The 18,162-nt window shown below is 40.7% G+C and overlaps 1 protein-coding gene across 3 annotated transcripts in view; it reads left to right on the plus strand.

Moving 5' to 3' along the window:
* Positions 1-18,162, plus strand: part of Stam (signal transducing adaptor molecule (SH3 domain and ITAM motif) 1) — a 74,377-nt gene that overhangs the window by 8,212 nt on the left and 48,003 nt on the right. The gene's annotated exons all lie outside the window — the stretch shown is intronic.

Below are 18,162 nucleotides of genomic sequence, written 5' to 3' on the forward strand. Positions count from 1 at the left end.
TGGAATTTTTAGGGTCACTTATATATACTATCATATCATCTGCAAAAAGTGATATTTTGACTTCCTCTTTTCCAATTTGTATCCCCTTGATCTCCTTTTGTTGTCGAATTGCTCTGGCTAATACTTCAAGTACTATGTTGAAAAGGTAGGGAGAAAGTGGGCAGCCTTGTCTAGTCCCTGATTTTAGTGGGATTGCTTCCAGCTTCTCTCCATTTACTTTGATGTTGGCTACTGGTTTGCTGTAGATTGCTTTTATTATGTTTAGGTATGGGCCTTGAATTCCTGATCTTTCCAAAACTTTTATCATGAATGGGTGTTGGATCTTGTCAAATGCTTTTTCTGCATCTAACGAGATGATCATGTGGTTTTGTCTTTGAGTTTGTTTATATAATGGATTACATTGATAGATTTTCGTATATTAAACCATCCCTGCATCCCTGGAATAAAACCTACTTGGTCAGGATGGATGATTTCTTTAATGTGTTCTTGGATTCGGTTAGCGAGAATTTTATTAAGGATTTTTGCATCGATATTCATAAGAGAAATTGGTCTGAAGTTCTCTATCTTTGTTGGATCTTTCTGTGGTTTAGGTATCAGAGTAATAGTGGCTTCATAAAATGAGTTGGGTAGAGTACCTTCTACTTCTATCTTGTGAAATAGTTTGTGCAGAACTGGAATTAGATCTTCTTTGAAGGTCTGATAGAACTCTGCACTAAACCCATCTGGTCCTGGGCTTTTTTTGGTTGGGAGACTATTAATAACTGCTTCTATTTCTTTAGGGGATATGGGACTGTTTAGAAGGTCAACTTGATCCTGATTCAACTTTGGTACCTGGTATCTGTCCAGAAATTTGTCCATTTCGTCCAGGTTTTCCAGTTTTGTTGAGTATAAGCTTTTGTATAAGGATCTGATGGTGTTTTGGATTTCTTCAGGATCTGTTGTTATGTCTCCCTTTTCATTTCTGATTTTGTTGATTAGGATTTTGTCCCTTTGCCCTCTAGTGAGTCTAGCTAAGGGTTTATCTATCTTGTTGATTTTCTCAAAGAACCAACTCCTCGTTTGGTTAATTCTTTGAATAGTTCTTCTTGTTTCCACTTGGTTAATTTCACCCCTGAGTTTGATTATTTCCTGCCGTCTACTCCTCTTGGGTGAATTTGCTTCCTTTTTTTCTAGAGCTTTTAGATGTGTTGTCAAGCTGCTAGTATGTGCTCTCTCCCGTTTCTTCATGGAGGCACTCAGAGCTATGAGTTTCCCTCTTAGAAATGCTTTCATTGTGTCCCAAAGGTTTGGGTACGTTGTGGCTTCATTTTCATTAAACTCTAAAAAGTCTTTAATTTCTTTCTTTATTCCTTCCTTGACCAAGGTATCATTGAGAAGAGTGTTGTTCAGTTTCCACGTGAATGTTGGCTTTCCATTCTTAATGTTGTTATTGAAGATCAGTCTTAGGCCATGGTGGTCTGATAGGATACATGGGACAATTTCAATATTTTTGTATCTGTTGAGGCTTATTTTGTGACCAATTATATGGTCATATTTGGAGAAGGTCCCGTGAGGTGCTGAGAAGAAGGTATATCCTTTTGTTTTAGGATTAAATATTCTGTAGATATCTGTCAGGTCCATTTGTTTCATAACTTCTGTTAGTTTCACCGTGTCCCTGTTTAGTTTCTGTTTCCACGATCTGTCCATTGATGAAAGTGGTGTGTTGAGGTCTCCCACTATTATTGTGTGAGATGCAATGTGTGCTTTGAGCTTTACTAAAGTGTCTTTAATGAATGTGGCTGCCCTTGCATTTGGAGCGTAGATATTCAGAATTGAGAGTTCCTCTTGGAGGATTTTACCTTTGATGAGTATGAAGTGTCCCTCCTTGTCTTTTTTGATAACTTTGGGTTGGAAGTCGATTTTATCCGATATTAGAATGGCTACTCCAGCCTGTTTCTTCAGACCATTTGCTTGGAAAATTGTTTTCCAGCCTTTCACTCTGAGGTAGTGTCTGTCTTTTTCCCTGAGATGGGTTTCCTGTAAGCAGCAGAATGTTGGGTCCTGTTTGTGTAGCCAGTCTGTTAGTCTATGTCTTTTTATTGGGGAATTGAGTCCATTGATATTAAGAGATATTAAGGAAAGGTAATTGTTGCTTCCTGTTATTTTTGTTGTTAAAGTTGGCATTCTGTTCTTGTGGTTGTCTTCTTTTAGGTTTGTTGAGGGATTATCTTCTTGTTTTTTCTAGGGCGTGGTTCCCGTCCTTGTATTGGTTTTTTTCTGTTATTATCCTTTGAAGGGCTGGATTCGTGGAGAGATAATGGGTGAATTTAGTTTTGTCGTGGAATACTTTGGTTTCTCCATCTATGGTAATTGAGAGTTTGGCTGGGTATAGTAGCCTGGGCTGGCATTTGTGTTCTCTTACTGTCTGTATAACATCTGTCCAGGCTCTTCTGGCTTTCATAGTCTCTGGTGAAAAATCTGGTGTAATTCTGATAGGCTTGCCTTTATATGTTACTTGACCTTTTTCCCTTACTGCTTTTAGTATTCTATCTTTATTTAGTGCATTTGGTGTTCTGATTATTATGTGTCGGGAGGAATTTCTTTTCTGGTCCAGTCTATTTGGAGTTCTGTAGGCTTCTTGTATGTTCATGGGCATCTCTTTCTTTAGATTTGGGAAGTTTTCTTCAATAATTTTGTTGAAGATGTTTGCTGGTCCTTTGAGTTGAAAATCTTCATTCTCATCCACTCCTATTATCCGTAGGTTTGGTCTTCTCATTGTGTCCTGGATTTCCTGGATGTTTTGAGTTAGGATCTTTTTGCATTTTCCATTTTCTTTGATTGTTGTGCCGATGTTCTCTATGGAGTCTTCTGCACCTGAGATTCTCTCTTCCATCTCTTGTATTCTGTTGCTGATGCTGGCATCTATGGTTCCAGATTTCTTTCCTAGGGTTTCTATCTCCAGCGTCGCCTCACTTTGGTTTTTCTTTATTGTGTCTACTTCCCTTTTTAGGTCTAGTATGGTTTTGTTCATTTCCATCACCTGTTTGGATGTGTTTTCCTGTTTTTCTATAAGGACTTCTACCTGTTTGGTTGTGTTTTCCTGTTTTTCTTTAAGGACTTGTAACTCTTTAGCAGTGTTTTCCTGTTTTTCTTTAAGGACTTGTAACTCTTTAGCAGTGTTCTCCTGTATTTCTTTAAGTGAGTTATTGAATTCCTCATGTCCTCTACCATCATCATGAGATATGCTTTTAAATCCAGGTCTACCTTTTCAGGTGTGTTAGGGTGTCCTGGATTGGGCGAAGTGGGCGTTCTGGGTTCTGATGATGGTGAGTGGTCCTGGCTTCTGTTAGTAGGATTCTTACGTTTACCTTTCGCCATCTGGCAATCTCTGGAGTTAGTTGTTATAGTTGTCTTTGTTAAGAGATTGTTCCTCTGTTGATTTTGTTACCCTCTATCAGCAGGCGTGGGAGACAAGCTCTCTTCTCTGAGTTTCAGTGGTCAGAGCAGTCTCTGTAGGCAAGCTCTCCTCTCTCAGGGAAGGTGTACAGTTATCTGGTGTTTGGACCTCCTCCTGGCTGAAGGTGAAGGCCCAAAACAGGATCTTTCCCAGAAGCTGTGTTGCTTTGGCCAGGAAGGTGGCCAGTTGTCTGGAGTCGAAGATGTCGCCGCCTCAGAAGCTCTGTGGCTCTTGTCCGGAAGGAGGCCGGCCGTCTGGAGCTGAGGTTGGCGCCGCCTCCGAAGCTCTGCGGCTCTTGCCGGGAAGGTGGCTGGTTGTCTGGAGCTGAAGATGGCGCCGCCCCAGAATCTCTGCAACTCTCTCGCCCGTCCCAGAAACGGCTGGCACTCTGTATTCCACACGGTCACCCGTGCAGCCTGCCCTCCGCGGAGTCCCGGAGCCAAGAAGGCTCCCGCCGGCGCCTGTGCCACAAACCTCTCAGGCCGGGCAGACCCCCGTGCTCTCACCAGGAAGGTGGCCGGCTGTCTGGAGCTAAAGATGGCGCCGCCCAGAAGCTCTGCGACTCTCGCCCGTCCCAGAAACGGCTGGCACTCTGTATTCCACACGGTCACCCGTGCAGCCTGCCCTCCACGGAGTCCCGGAGCCAAGAAGGCTCCCGCCGGCGCCTGTGCCACAAACCTCTCAGGCCAGGCAGACCCCCGTGCTCTCACCAGGAAGGTGGCCGGCTGTCTGGAGCTGAAGATGGCGCCGCCCAGAAGCTCTGCGACTCTCGCCCGTCCCAGAAACGGCTGGCACTCTGTATTCCACACGGTCACCCGTGCAACCTGCCCTCCACGGAGTCCCGGAGCCAAGAAGGCTCCCGCCGGCGCCTGTGCCACAAACCTCCATTTTATTTTATTCTTAATTTATTTTTTACACTCCACATTCCTTTCCCTGCCCCCAACACCCACCCTTCTTCTGCTCCACATCCCACACCTCCTCCCACCCTACCCCATCTCCATGTGGGGACACCCACCCCACCTGACCTCTAAACTCCCTGGGGCTTCCATCCACTTGAGGGTTAGGTGCATCATCATCTCTGAATGAACACAGACCCGGAAGTTCTCTATTGTATGTGTTTTGGGGGCCTCATATCAGCTGCTGTATACTGTCTGTTTGGTGGTCCAGTGTTTGAGAGATCTGGGGGTGGGGTGGGGGTCCAGATTGAGATCCTACAGATCCAAAGAGGGATCCTACAGGATCGCCCATTGGTTGGGTGCAAATAACTGCACCTGACTCTTTCAGCTGCTTGTTGGACCTTTCGGAAGGCAATCATGATAGGTCCCTATTTCTGAGTGTTCCATAGCCTCAGTAATAGTGTCAGGTCTTGGGACCTCCCCTTGAGGTGGATCCCATTTTGGGCCTGTCACTGGATCTTCTTTTCCTCAGACTCCTTTCCATTTCTATCCTTGTAATTCTTTCAGACAGGAACAGTTATGGATCATCAGAGATGTGACTGTGGGATGGCAACCCCATTCCTCACTTGATGTCCTGTCTTCCTGCTGGAGGTGGGTTCTATAAGTCCCCTCTCCTTAATGTTGGGCCTTTCATCTGAGGTCCCTCCCTTTGAGTCCTGGGAGTCTCTTACCTCCCAGGTCTCTGGTGCATTCCGGAGAGTCCCCCCAACCTCCTATTTCCTGAGGTTGTCTGTTTACACGTGAAGCCTCAGGGCTTCAGTTCTTTTCCCTCATCCAATACCAGATCAGGTTTAGCCCTTCCCCCCTCCCCCATTCACTTTCCCTCCCAGTTCCCTCTCTCCCATGTGGGACTGAGGCATCCTTACTTGGGCACTTCAGCTTGTTGAGCTTTTTGAGTTCTGTGAACTTTATCTTGGGTATTCTGTACTTTTTTTTTTTTTAATATCCACTTATTAGTGAGTACATACCATACATGGGTCTGAGTTGCCTCATTCAGGATATTTTCTAGTTCCATCCATTTGCCTGCAAAACTCAGGATGTCCTCATTCTTAATAGCTGAGTAGTATTCCATTATGTAAATAAACCACATTTTCTGTGTCCATTCTTCTGTTGCAGAAGATCTAGGTTGTTTCCAGCTTTTGGCTATCACAGAAACTGTGGCAGGGGCTTTGCGAAAGGATTTTTCATTACTCTTTGCCCCTCTAATAAGGTTTCACTTATAAAAGCCATTAATCTTTTAAAAAATACTGGATAAAGTCATCTACCTATTCAAAAATCTCTGGTAATTTTCTATATGTAATATCTAAAGATATATATGGTTGTGAACTTTGGGTTCGCTATCATGTGAAGCATCTTGGATTTGAACTTTCCAAACATTTCTGCCTCTGTAGCTTCATAGGCCATTTTCTTTGCTTATGTTAATGTTCCCTTAGGCATTTTAAGGTCTTGATGTCCATCACATCATTTTGGGCACTCTGTTCAAATTTCACTTTCTAAGCGAGGCTTTCTTAGTTAACTGTCTCTATAGTGGCTATTCCTGGTTGTCAACTTGACTATACCTGGTATGAACTACAATCCAGAATTGGAAGGCTTACCAGTGATCCTAATCTGGAGGCTAGGAGATACAAGTTTCTGACCTGGATCTTGGCATGGAGATCTCAAGGCATAGTGGCTATGAATTCCAGAAGACTAAGACAGGGAGATCTCTGAGTTCAAGGTCATATGGGATTTAAGGTGTGATGGAACACATACTAATCTGGGCTACACCTTCTGTTGGAGACCTACATAAAGGACATTGGAAGAAAGATTTACTCTCTCTCTTCTTCACCTGCTTGCTTTTTGGGACTAAGCAACTGAAAGATCCTTAGATTTCCATTTACAGCTGCTGTCATTGGTGAGAGTTGGACTACAGACTATAAGTCATCAACAAATTCCCTTACTATATAGAAACTATCTATAAGTTCTGTGACTATAGAGAACCCTGACTAATAACAGTCTCTTAAAGCAAATCATCAGTTGTTTTCTACTCACTACTGCTTACTCATTTTCTTCTTAGTATTCAGTACTGACATCAAGTTCATCAATTGATGGTCTTGTGTGGCATAAACTTCATAAAGAATATTTCAGTCTTGTCTCTGGTACCTCAGGGGCAATTCCTAAGACATATTAAACCCCATAATTTATCTAGTAATGACTTACTGACAGTTTTCTAGATTGTCAGTTTGGTGTTCGGTTACCACTTAAAAATCAGTCTATTAGAAACTTGAATTTATCTTTCCATGATGTTCTTTTCATTAATTGATTATTTTATAATGTTCCATTTATCTTGACTTTTGGGTTTTGAGACAGGGTTTCACTGTTTAACCCTGGCTGTCCCGGAACTCAACTCTGTATACTAGGCTGGCCTTGAACTCATAGAATTCCACCTGCCTCTGCATTTCAAGTGCTAGTATTAAAGGCTTGTTCCATTACTTGGCAAAACATGAGATTTAGTATGTGTCATTCATCTTGACTTTTGGTTTTTGAGACAAGGTTTCACTGTGTAGCCTTGGCTGTACTAGAACTAGCTCTATAGACCAGGCTGGTCTTGAACTCAGAGATCTGTCTACTTCTGCCTTCTTAACTTTTAAAAAGTATGGATCTACCCCCTTCCTTTCAGTGCTAGTGATATAACTTGGCCTGGTCTTGTTTTCTTGAGATGGGGGTCTCACTGTGTATCCAAGGTTAGCCTAGAACTTGAGATGTTTCTGCCTTTGCCTCCGAAGTGGTGCCTTTGTCTGCTAAGTGGCACTTGTACAAAAACAAGCCTAGTGCCAATAAGAAATGTCTTTTAATCATTCTTTTGTCTTTGATAAGTGCTGCTTTTAATATTTAGAATAAATAGTAAGTTAGCAGCCAGATGTGGTGTCCTATACCTTTAATCCCAGCTCTCCCAGGCAGAGGCACAGAGGCAGAGAGGCAGAGGGTCCTCTACTGGTTGGAGGACAGCCTGGTCTACCTAGTAAGTTCCAGGTCAGCCAAAGGTATAGCAAGACCTTGCATAAAACCAACCGAACTAATTAATTAATTTTAAACTTTTAAAATGTATTCCTGGTCAAACTGTTTGACCAGTCTGTGTCATGAAATGAATACTGTTAATCTAATATATGTACTTTTTACTTATTTTGCTTAGTCCAGTAAGCATCATAAACCAGTCAGATTAGTTTTTTCTGTAAAGCATTGGTTCTCAACCTTCTTAATGCTACAACCCTTTAATAAAGTTTTTTTATATTGTAGTGACCCCCCACAACCATAAAATTATTTTCAATGCTACTTCATAACTGTAGTCTTGTTAGTTATGAATCATAATATATTTTTTGGAAATAGAGGTTTGCCAGGAGTTCAAGACCCACAGGTTGAGACCCACTATCCTGAGCTCTTGATTTTGGTCTTCAGTTGCCCCTATAGCAGTTACTATTAGTGAGTAGGAGCATTTTGTATTACACAAGATCAAACCTCTTTGAATTCATTTTCAAGTGTTGTAAGTAGTTATAAAAATATCTCAGGTTGGTATCAGGATTATTTGTCAAAACACTTGATATTCTAATTTTTTACTGGTATAGAGTATGTCCCATACACCTCAACTTCAGCCTCTTCAAACCTATATTGAAACTTTTTTTTATTAGTTAACATTTTTTTCCCTTTGTTCTTGTTTGACTAGAAATCAGTTATTTGTTATATAGGCCTGTGTGACATCTTGATTTCTTATATAGGCCTGTGTAACATCTTCATTTCCATGGTTGTAATTGTCTACATTCCTGACAACAAATATGTACTGTTGACTGTGTGATAGACAAAACCACTGTGACCCTTCAGAATACTAGTATAGTGTGTATGCTTTATCTTAATTGCTTTGAATCCATCCTTCTATTTCTGCAACTGTAAATTGCAATAGCTCAACTCAATTGTAAATGGCAAAGGTTTTTACCATTGTAAATACTTTTTACATTAGTACAGAAGCTTCTAATTGTTTTCTTCTTTCTCTAGTGATATTTGGTTGTGTTTTAAGAATGTAAATATATTTTTTTTTATTTATTAGGTATTTTCTTCATTTACATTTCCAATGCTATCCCACTCCCACTTCTTGGCCCTGGCATTCCCCTGTACTGAGGCATATAAAGTTTGCAAGACCAATGGGCCTCTCTTTCCAGTGATGGCCGACTAGTCCATCTTTTGGTACATATGCAGCTAGAGTCAAGAGCTCCGTGGTACTGGTCAGTTCATAATGTTGTTCCATCTATAGGGTTGCAGATCCCTTTAGCTCCTTGGGTACTTTCTCTAGCTCCTCCATTGGGGGCACTGTGATCCATCCAATAGCTGACTGTGAGCATCCACTTATGTGTTTGCTAGGCCCCGGCATAGTCTCTCAAGAGACAGCTATATCAGGGTCCTTTCAGCAAAATCTTGCTAGTGTATGCAATGGTGTCAGCATTTGGAGGCTGATTATGGGATGGATCCCTGGATATGGCAGTCTCTAGATGGTCCATCCTTTTGTCTCAGCTCCAAACTTTGTCTCTGTAACTCCTTCCATGGGTGTTTTGTTCCCAATTCTAAGAAGGGGCAAAAAGTCCACACTTTGGTCTTCGTTCTTCTTGAGTTTCATGTATTTTCCAAATTGTAACTTATATCTTGGGTAGTCTAAGTTTCTGGGCTAATATCCACATATCAGTGAGTATATATCATGTGAGTTTTTTTATGATAGGGCTACCTCACTCAGGATGATGCCCTCCAGGTCCATCCATTTGCCTAAGAATTTCATAAATTCATTCTTTTTAATAGCTGAGTAGTACTCCATTGTGTAAATGTACCACACTTTCTGTATCTATTCCTCTGTTGAGGGGCATCTGGGTTCTTTCCAGCTTCTGGCTATTATAAATAAGGCTGCTATGAACATAGTGGAGCATGTGTCCTTATTGCAAGTTGAAACATCTTCTGGGTATATACCCAGGAGAGGTATTGTGGGATCCTCCGGTAGTACTATGTCCACTTTTCTGAGGAACCGCCAGACTGATTTCCAGAGTGGTTGTACAAGCTTGTAATCCCACCAACAATGGAGGAGTGTTCCTCTTTCTCCACATCCTCGACAGCATCTGCTGACACCTGAATTTTTGATCTTAGCCATTCTGACTGGTGTGAGGTGGAATTTCAGGGTTGTTTTGATTTGCATTTCCCTGATGATTAAGGATGCTGAACATTTTTTCAGGTGCTTCTCAGCCATTAGGTATTCCTCAGGTGAGAATTCTTTGTTTAGCTCTAAGCCCCATTTTTTAATGGCCTTATTTGGTTTTCTGGAGTCAACCTTCTTGAGTTCTTTATATAAATTGGATATTAGTCCCCTATCTGATTTAGGATAGGTAAAGATCCTTTCCCAATCTGTTGGTGGCCTTTTTGTCTTATTGACAGTGTCTTTTGCCTTACAGATGCTTTGCAATTTTAGGAAGTCCCACTTGTCCATTCTCCATCTTACAGCACAAGCCATTGCTGCTCTATTCAGGATTTTTTTCCCCTGTGCCCATATCTTCAAGACTTTTCCCCACTTTCTCCTCTATAAGTTTCACTGTCTCTAGTTTTATATGGAGTTCCTTGATCCACTTAGATTTGACCTTAGTACAAGGAGATAGGAATGGATCAATTCGCATTCTTCTACATGATAACCACCAGTTGTGCCAGCACCATTTGTTGAAAATGTTGTCTTTTTTCCACTGGATGGTTTTAGCTCACTTGTCAAAGATCAAATGATCATAGATGTGTGGGTTCATTTCTGGGGCTTCAATTCTATTCCATTGGTCTACTTGTCTGTCTCTATACCAGTACCATGCAGTTTTTATCACAATTGCTCTGTAGTACAGCTTTAGGTCAGGCATGGTGATTCCACCAGAGGTTCTTTTATCCTTGAGAAGAGTTTTTGCTATCTTAGGTTTTTTGTTATTCCAGATGAATTTGCAAATTGCCCTTTCTAATTCGTTGAAGAATTGAGTTGAAATTTTGATGGGGATTGCATTGAATCTGTAGATTGCTTTTGGCAAGATAGCCATTTTTACTCTATTGAGTCTGCCAATCCATGATCACAGGACATCTTTCCATCTCTTGAGATCTTCTTTAATTTCTTTTTTCAGAGACTCGAAGTTCTTATCATACAGATCTTTCACTTCCTTAGTTAGAGTCATGCCAAGGTATTTTATATTATTTGTGACTATTGTGAAAGGTGTTGTTTCCCTAATTTCTTTCTCTAGCCTGTTTATCCTTTGTGTAGAGAAAGGCCATTGACTTTTTTGAGTTAATTTTATATCCAGCTACTTCACTGAAGCTGTTTATCAGGTTTAGGAGTTCTCTGGTGGAATTTTTGGTGCCACTTATATATACTATCATATCATCTGCAAAAAGTGATATTTTGACTTCTTCCTTTCCAATTTGTATCTCCTTGATCTCCTTTTGTTGTCGAAAAAGCTCTGGCTAGGACTTCAAGTACTATGTTGAATAGGTTTGGAGAAAGTGGGCAGCCTTGTCTAGTCCCTGATTTTAGTGGGATTGTTTCCAGCTTCTCACCATTTACTTTGATGTTGGCTACTGGTTTGCTGTAGATTGCTTTTATCATGTTTAGGTATGGGCCTTGAATTCCTGATCTTTCCAAGACTTTTATCAGGAATGGGTGTTGGATTTTGTCAAATGCTTTCTCAGCATCTAACGAGATGATCATGTGGTTTTTGTCTTTGAGTTTGTTTATATAGTGGATTACGTTGATAGATTTCTGTATATTAAACCATCCCTGCATCCCTGGAATGAAACCTACTTGGTCAGGATGGATGATTGTTTTGATGTGTTCTTGGAATCAGTTAGCGAGAATTTTATTGAGTATTTTTGCATGGACATTCATAAGGGAAATTGGTCTGAAGTTCTCTATCTTTGTTGGGTCTTTCTGTTGTTTAGGTATCAGAGTAATTGTGGCTTCATAGAATGAATTGGGTAGAGTACTTTCTTCTTCTATTTTGTGGAATAGTTTGTGAAGAACTGGAATTAGATCTTCTTTGAAGGTCTGATAGAACTCTGCACTAAATCCATCTGATCCTGGGCTCTTTTTGACTGGGAGACTATTAATGACTGCTTCTATTTCTTTAGGGGATATAGGACTGTGTAGATCATTAACCTGATCCTGATTTAACTTTGGTACCTGGTATCTGTCTAGAAATTTGTCCATTTCATCCAGGTTTTCAAGTTTTTGTTGAGTATAGCCTTTTGTAGAAGGATCTGATGGTGTTTTGGATTTCTTCAGGATCTGTTGTTATGTCTCCTTTTTCATTTCTGATTTTGTTAATTAGGATGCTGTCCCTGTGCCCTTTAATGAGTCTGGCTAAGGGTTTATCTATCTTGTTTATTTTCTCAAAGAACCAGCTCCTGGTTTGGTTGATTCGTTGAATAGTTCTTCTTGTTTCCACTTGGTTGATTTCACCCCTGAATTTGATTATTTCCTGCTGTCTACTCCTCTTAGGTGAATTTTCTTCCTTTTGTTTCAGGTGTGTTGTCAAGCTGCTAGTGTGTGTGTTCTAAAGTTTCTTTTTGGAGGCAGTCAGAGCTATGAGTTTTCCTCTTAGAAATGCTTTCATGTGTCCCATAAGTTTGGTTATGTTGTGGTTTCATTTTCATTAAACTCTAAAAAGTCTTTAATTTCTCTCTATATTCCTTCGTTGACCAAGGTATCTTTGAGAATAGCGTTGTTCAGTTTCCACGTGAATGTTGGCTTTCTATTATTTATGTTGTTATTGAAGATCAGCCTTAATCCATGGTGATGTGATAGGATGCATGGGACAATTTCAATATTTTTGTAACTGTTGAGGCCTGTGTTGTGACCAATTATATGCACAATTTTGGAGAAGGTACCATGAGGTGCTGAGAAGAAGGTATATCCTTTTGTTTTAGGATAAAATGTTCTGTAGATATCTGTTAAATCCATTTGTTTCATATCTTCTGTCAGTTTCACTGTGTCCATATTTAGTTTCTGTTTCCAGGATCTGTCCATTGATGAAAGTGGTGTGTTGAAGTCTCCCACTATTATTGTGTGAGGTGCAATGTGTGCTTTGAGCTTTACTAAAGTGTCTTTAATGAATGTGGTTGCCTTTGCATTTGTAGCATAGATATTCAGAATTGAGAATTCCTCTTGGAAGATTTTACCTTTGATGAGTATGAAGTGTCTCCCTTGTCTTTTTTGATAACTTTGGGTTGGAAGTCGGTTATATTAGAATGGCTACTCCAGCTTGTTTCTTCATACCATTTGCTTGGAAAATTGTTTTCCAGCCTTTCATTCTGAGGTAGTATCTGTGTTTTTCCCTGAGATGGGTTTCCTGTAAACAGCAAAATGTTGGGTCCTGTTTATGTAGCCAGTCTATTATTCCATGTCTTTTTATTGGGGAATTGAGTCTATTGATATTCAGAAATATCAAGGAAAAGTAATTGTTGCTTCCTTTTATTTTTGTTGTTAGAGTTGGCATTCTGTTCTTGTGGCTGTCTTGTTTTAGGTTTGTTGAAGGATTACTTTCTTGCTTTTTCTAGGACGTGGTTTCCGTCCTTGTATTGTTTTTTTTTTTTTTTTCCGTTATTATCCTTTGAAGTGCTGGATTCATGGAAAGATAATGTGTGAATTTGGTTTTGTCATGGTATACTTTGGTTTCTCCATCTATGGTAATTGAGAGTTTGGCCGGGTATAGTAGCCTGGGTTGTTCTTTGTGTTCTCTTAGTGTCTGTATAACATCTGTCCAGGCTCTTCTGGCTTTCATAGTCTCTGGTGAAAAGTCTGGCGTAATTCTGATAGGCCTGTCTTTATATGTTACTTGACCTTTTTCCCTTACTGCTTTTAATATTCTATCTTTCTTTAGTGCATTTGTTCTGATTATTATGTGTCGGGAGGAATTTCTTTTCTGTTCCAGTCTATTTGGAGTTCTGTAGACATCTTGTATGTTCATGGGCATCTCTTTCTTTTGGTTTGGGTAGTTTTCTTCTATAATTTTGTTGAAGATATTTGCTGGCTCTTTAAGTTGAAAATCTTCATTCTCATCTACTCCTATTATTGGTAGGTTTGGTCTTCTTATTGTGTCCTGGATTTCCTGGATGTTTTAAGTTACGATCTTTTTCCATTTTGCATTTTGCATTTTATTTGATTGTTGTGCTGATGTTCTCTATGGAATCTTCTGCACCTGAGATTCTCTCTTCCATCTCTTGTATTCTGTTGCTGATGCTCACATCTATGGTTCCAGATTTCTTTCCTAGGGTTTCTATCGTCAGTGGTGCCTCACTTTGTGTTTTCTTTATTGTGCCTACTTCCCTTTTTAGATCTAGTATGGTTTTGTTCATTTCCATCATCTCTTTGGATGTGTTTTCCTGTTTTTCTTTAAGGACTTCTACCTGTTTGGTTGTGTTTTCCAGTTTTTCTTTAAGAACTTGTAACTCTTTAGCAGTGTTCTCCTGTATTTCTTTAAGTGAGTTATTAAAGTCCTTCTTGATGTCCTCTACCATTATCATGAGATATGTTTTTAAATCCGGGTCTGTCTTTTCGGGTGTGTTGGGGTACCCAGGACTGGCTAAGGTGGGAGTACTGGGTTCTGATGATGGTGAGTGGTCTTGGTTTCTGTTAGTAAGATTCTTATTTTTGCCTTTCGCCATCTGGCAATCTGTGGAGTTAGTTGTTATAGTTGTTTCTAGTTAGAGCTTGTTTTTCTGGTGATTCTGTTAGCTTCTATCAGCAGACCTGAGAGACTAGATCTCTCTTGAGTTTCAGTGGTCAGAGCAGTCTCTGTAGGCAAGCTCTCCTCTTGCAGGGAAGGTGCACAGATATCTGGAGTTTGGACCTGCCTCCTGGCAGAAGATGAAGGTCCGAAACAGGGCCTGTCCCAGAAGTTCTGTCGCTTCAGCCTGTCCCAGAAACTGTTAGCTTCAGTAGTCCACACTCTCACCTGCACAGACTAGTCTCAGAGGGATCCAGAACCAAGTTGGCTCCTGCAGGTGCTCTGGCAAAGCCCTCCCGGGCAGGGCGAACCCCTCTCCTCTGGTAGGGAAGGTGCCTGGATGTCTCAAGCCTGAAACGGGGTCTGCCTCCGAAGCTGTGTGGCTTCTGCCTGTCCCAGAAGCTGTTAGCTTCTGTAGTCCACACTCTCACCTGTGCAGACTAGTCCTGGAGGGATCCGGGAACCCGTAAATGTAATTCTTTTGATTAAAATATTTTTAGTTGACTCTACAGTCTAATATGAACTCATGATGAATTATAACAACTCAAAATTTCTGGTTCCCTTGTGCCTTCATGTGAAACCTTGACAGGCCAAAAAAGCTTCATGTATAAAGCAGGCTGTTGTTTGAAGCAATCCTCCTGCCTCTGCACCTAAATATTGGGATTATTGGTGTGGAGCTCTGGGTGTCTGACCTGGCTTCTTTTTAATTCTGCAGCGCTATCTTCCCTCCCTTCCTCTTTCCCTCCCTCTCTTCCTTTCTTCCTTTCTGTTTATTTATGTAATGTTTATTGGTATTTTCCCTGTTGCCTGTATGTAATCTGTTTAAGGGTTTTGGATCCTCTGCAACTGGATGGAGTTACAGACAGTTGTGAGCAGCCTTGTGGGTGCTAGGAATTGAACCTAGGTCCCATGGAAGATCAGACAGTGAGTGCATTTAACCACTGAACCATCTCTCTATCTCTTTCTTAAACATTTTTTACTTGTGTTTTTAATGCAACTGTGCTTGGTCAGATACATCTATCTCTGGCCTTAAATAGCTTTCTTGTCACTAGCTTGGTTCTTTGTCTTTGAATGTTGATGATTGAGCCCAGTATCTGAAACATAGCATATACTGTAACACTGAGTCTCAAGCCCCCATTGCCCAGTTTTAAACAACATCTTGAAGCTGACAAATGACAATCCTTTTTCTACAGAATGGTGGTTATGGGTAGTTTTTCTGTCCCATTTCTTTACTTTCTCACATGTTCAACAGTCAAATTTTAGAAAATCAGAAATATCTGCTGTCTTAATTAGGGTTTCTGTTGCTGTGAAGAGATACCATAACAAAGGCAGCTCTCATAAGGACAGCATTTAATTGGGTAGGACTTATAGGTTCAGAGGTTCATCAAGGCAGGAAGCATGGCAACATCCAGGCAGACATGGTGGTGGAGCAGGAGCTGAGAGTTTTATATTTTGATCCAAAGGTAGCCAAGGAGAAGATTGTCTTCCAGGCAGCTAGGAGGAGAGTCTCAAAACCCACCCCCACAGTGACACAGGACATCCTCCACAAGTCCACATCTTCTAATAGTGCCATTCCCTAGGCCAAGCATATTCAAACTGCCACACCTGCTTATCAGTAAAAAGTTGTCTAATCTGTTAAGATTTAAAATTCATTTAAAGCATTAACGTGTGATTCTACTGAGTACTTTTTAGAAAATCCCTACTCTCCTCTTCATGACCATTGTCTTAGTGTTCTATTGCTGTGAAGGGACACCATGGCCATAGCAACTCTTACAAAGAAAAACATTTATTTGGGGCTGGTTTACAGTTGAAAGGTTTAGTTCATTATTTTTATGGTAGGGAGCATGGCAGTATGGAGGCAGACTTGGTGCTGGAGAGTAGCTGAGAGTTCTACATCTGGATTGCTGGGCAGCAGGGAGAGAGAATGACACTGGGCCTAGTTTGAGCATATGTGACCTCAAAGCCTACCCCCAGTGACATACTTCCATCCAACAAGACCACACTTTGTAATAGTGCCACTTCCAATAAACCTACAGGGGCCATTTTCATTCAAACCACCACAAGCCCAGCTGTGGTGGCATGTGCCTTTAATCACAGCACTCAGAAGTAGTGGCAGAGGGATCTCTCTGAATTCAGGGCCATTCTGGTCTACAGAGAGGAGCTCCAGGTCAGCAAAGGCTGTTAAACAGAAAAACCCTGTCTCAGAAAAAAAAAAAATCATAAGTTTTGAATTCTTTAGAAGTATGGGTGTGTGTGTTATGTATGTATGTGTCTTGTGTCCCCCCACTCTCTGGTTTTAGCTTAGAAATTAATAGTTTTTAGTTCATTTGCTCTATATAAAACCATGTTGAGTTGCTGTTGGTAAGTTATGTTCTTCTGGCTTAGAAAATAATTTGATTTTTTTTTCAAGAGCTGAGAAGAATATGCCACTATTTGGTTGATCTTGAGGAAGCATCAGAAATTATTAGTTCAGAACTGTAAAATGTATTATTGGGGTGTTTGTTTCTTTGTTTTTGAGACAAGATTTCTCAGTGTAGCCCTGGAAGCCTTGGAACTTGCTCTGTAGAACAAGATGGCCTTAAATTTAGAGATCTATCTAATTCTGCCTTCCAGATGGTGGGATTAAAGGCATGTACCACCATGCCTGCTACATGCTTTGCATGCATTTCTGATTTACATGAGCAAATGGGAGTCACATGCTGCTCCTCTCTGTATGCATGTGTAGAAGGGAGTTCATAGTCTTAGGCATGTTTGCTAAGGATTATGCCATAGATTCTGGTTGGTGGGTTTCTTTTCTTTTATTCTCTCTCTCCTTCCCACCCATCCACCCTTCCTTCCTTTTGTCAACTTAACACAAACCTAGACATACCTGGGTGTACTGGCTAGTTTTGTGTCAACTTGACACAGCTGGAGTTATCACAGAGAAAGGAGCTTCAGTTGAGGAAATGCCTCCATGAGATCCAACTGTAAGGCATTTTCTCAATTAGTGATCAAGAGGGGAGGTCCCCTTGTGGGTGGTGCCATCTCTGGGCTGGTAGTCATGGTTCTATAAGAGAGCAGGCTGAGCAAGCCAGGGGAAGCAAGCCAGTAAAGAACATCCCTCCATGGCCTTTGCATCAGCTCCTGCTTTCTGACCTGCTTGAGTTCCAGTCTTGACTTCCTTTGGTGATGAACAGCAGTATGGAAGTGTAAGCTGAATAAACCCTTTCCTCCCCAACTTGCTTCTTGGTCATGATGTTTGTGCAGGGTATTATCTTGGTTAGTGATGGGGTGTGACCCCTGGAGTTATAGGAAAGCAACTGAACAAGCCATGAAGAATAACGTCAGTAAGTCTCATTTCTCTATGGTCTCTACTTTAGTTCCTACCTTCAGGTCCTGTTGTGTCTTTGCTTGATGTACTATGACCTGGGATATGTAAGCCAAATAAATCTTTTTCTCCCCAAGTTTCTTTTGGTCATGGTGTTTTATTGCAGTAATAGAAACCAACCTAAGATGCCATACATTCCTGGAAATGTCATTTTAGGAAATAAAAAGTCATAACAAACAATGTATAGTTGATCTAAAGTAGGTCTATTAGTTCTAGTTAGCATGAAACTTTTAAATAGGTGCCATTTTGATTCATTTAGATGTATTCACATAGGCTTTTTTTTTTTTTTTAAAGAGCCTGCTTGGGTACTAGTCCAAGATAAATTAATTATTAAAATGTACTATTAAATCAAAGTAACAATTGCTTTCCAAAGATGAAGTAATGTTAGACTGAGATACCTGTACAGGCTGACTCAAATCTTTTTGGGATTCAAAGCAGCTGAGGACGGTTCCTACAGGCCTTTAGATACTGAAGCTCTTTTCTCTGTGATAACTCCAGCTGTGTCAAGTTGACACAAAACTAGCCAGTACACCCAGGTATGTCTAGGTTTGTGTTAAGTTGACAAAAAGAAGGAAGGGTGGATGGGTGGGAAGGAGAGAGAGAATAAAAGAAAAGAAACCCACCAACCAGAATCTATGGCATAATCCTTAG

This window comes from Mus musculus, chromosome 2 (genome assembly GCF_000001635.26).
Source record: "Mus musculus strain C57BL/6J chromosome 2, GRCm38.p6 C57BL/6J".
In the NCBI taxonomy this organism is placed as follows: Eukaryota; Metazoa; Chordata; class Mammalia; order Rodentia; family Muridae; genus Mus; species Mus musculus.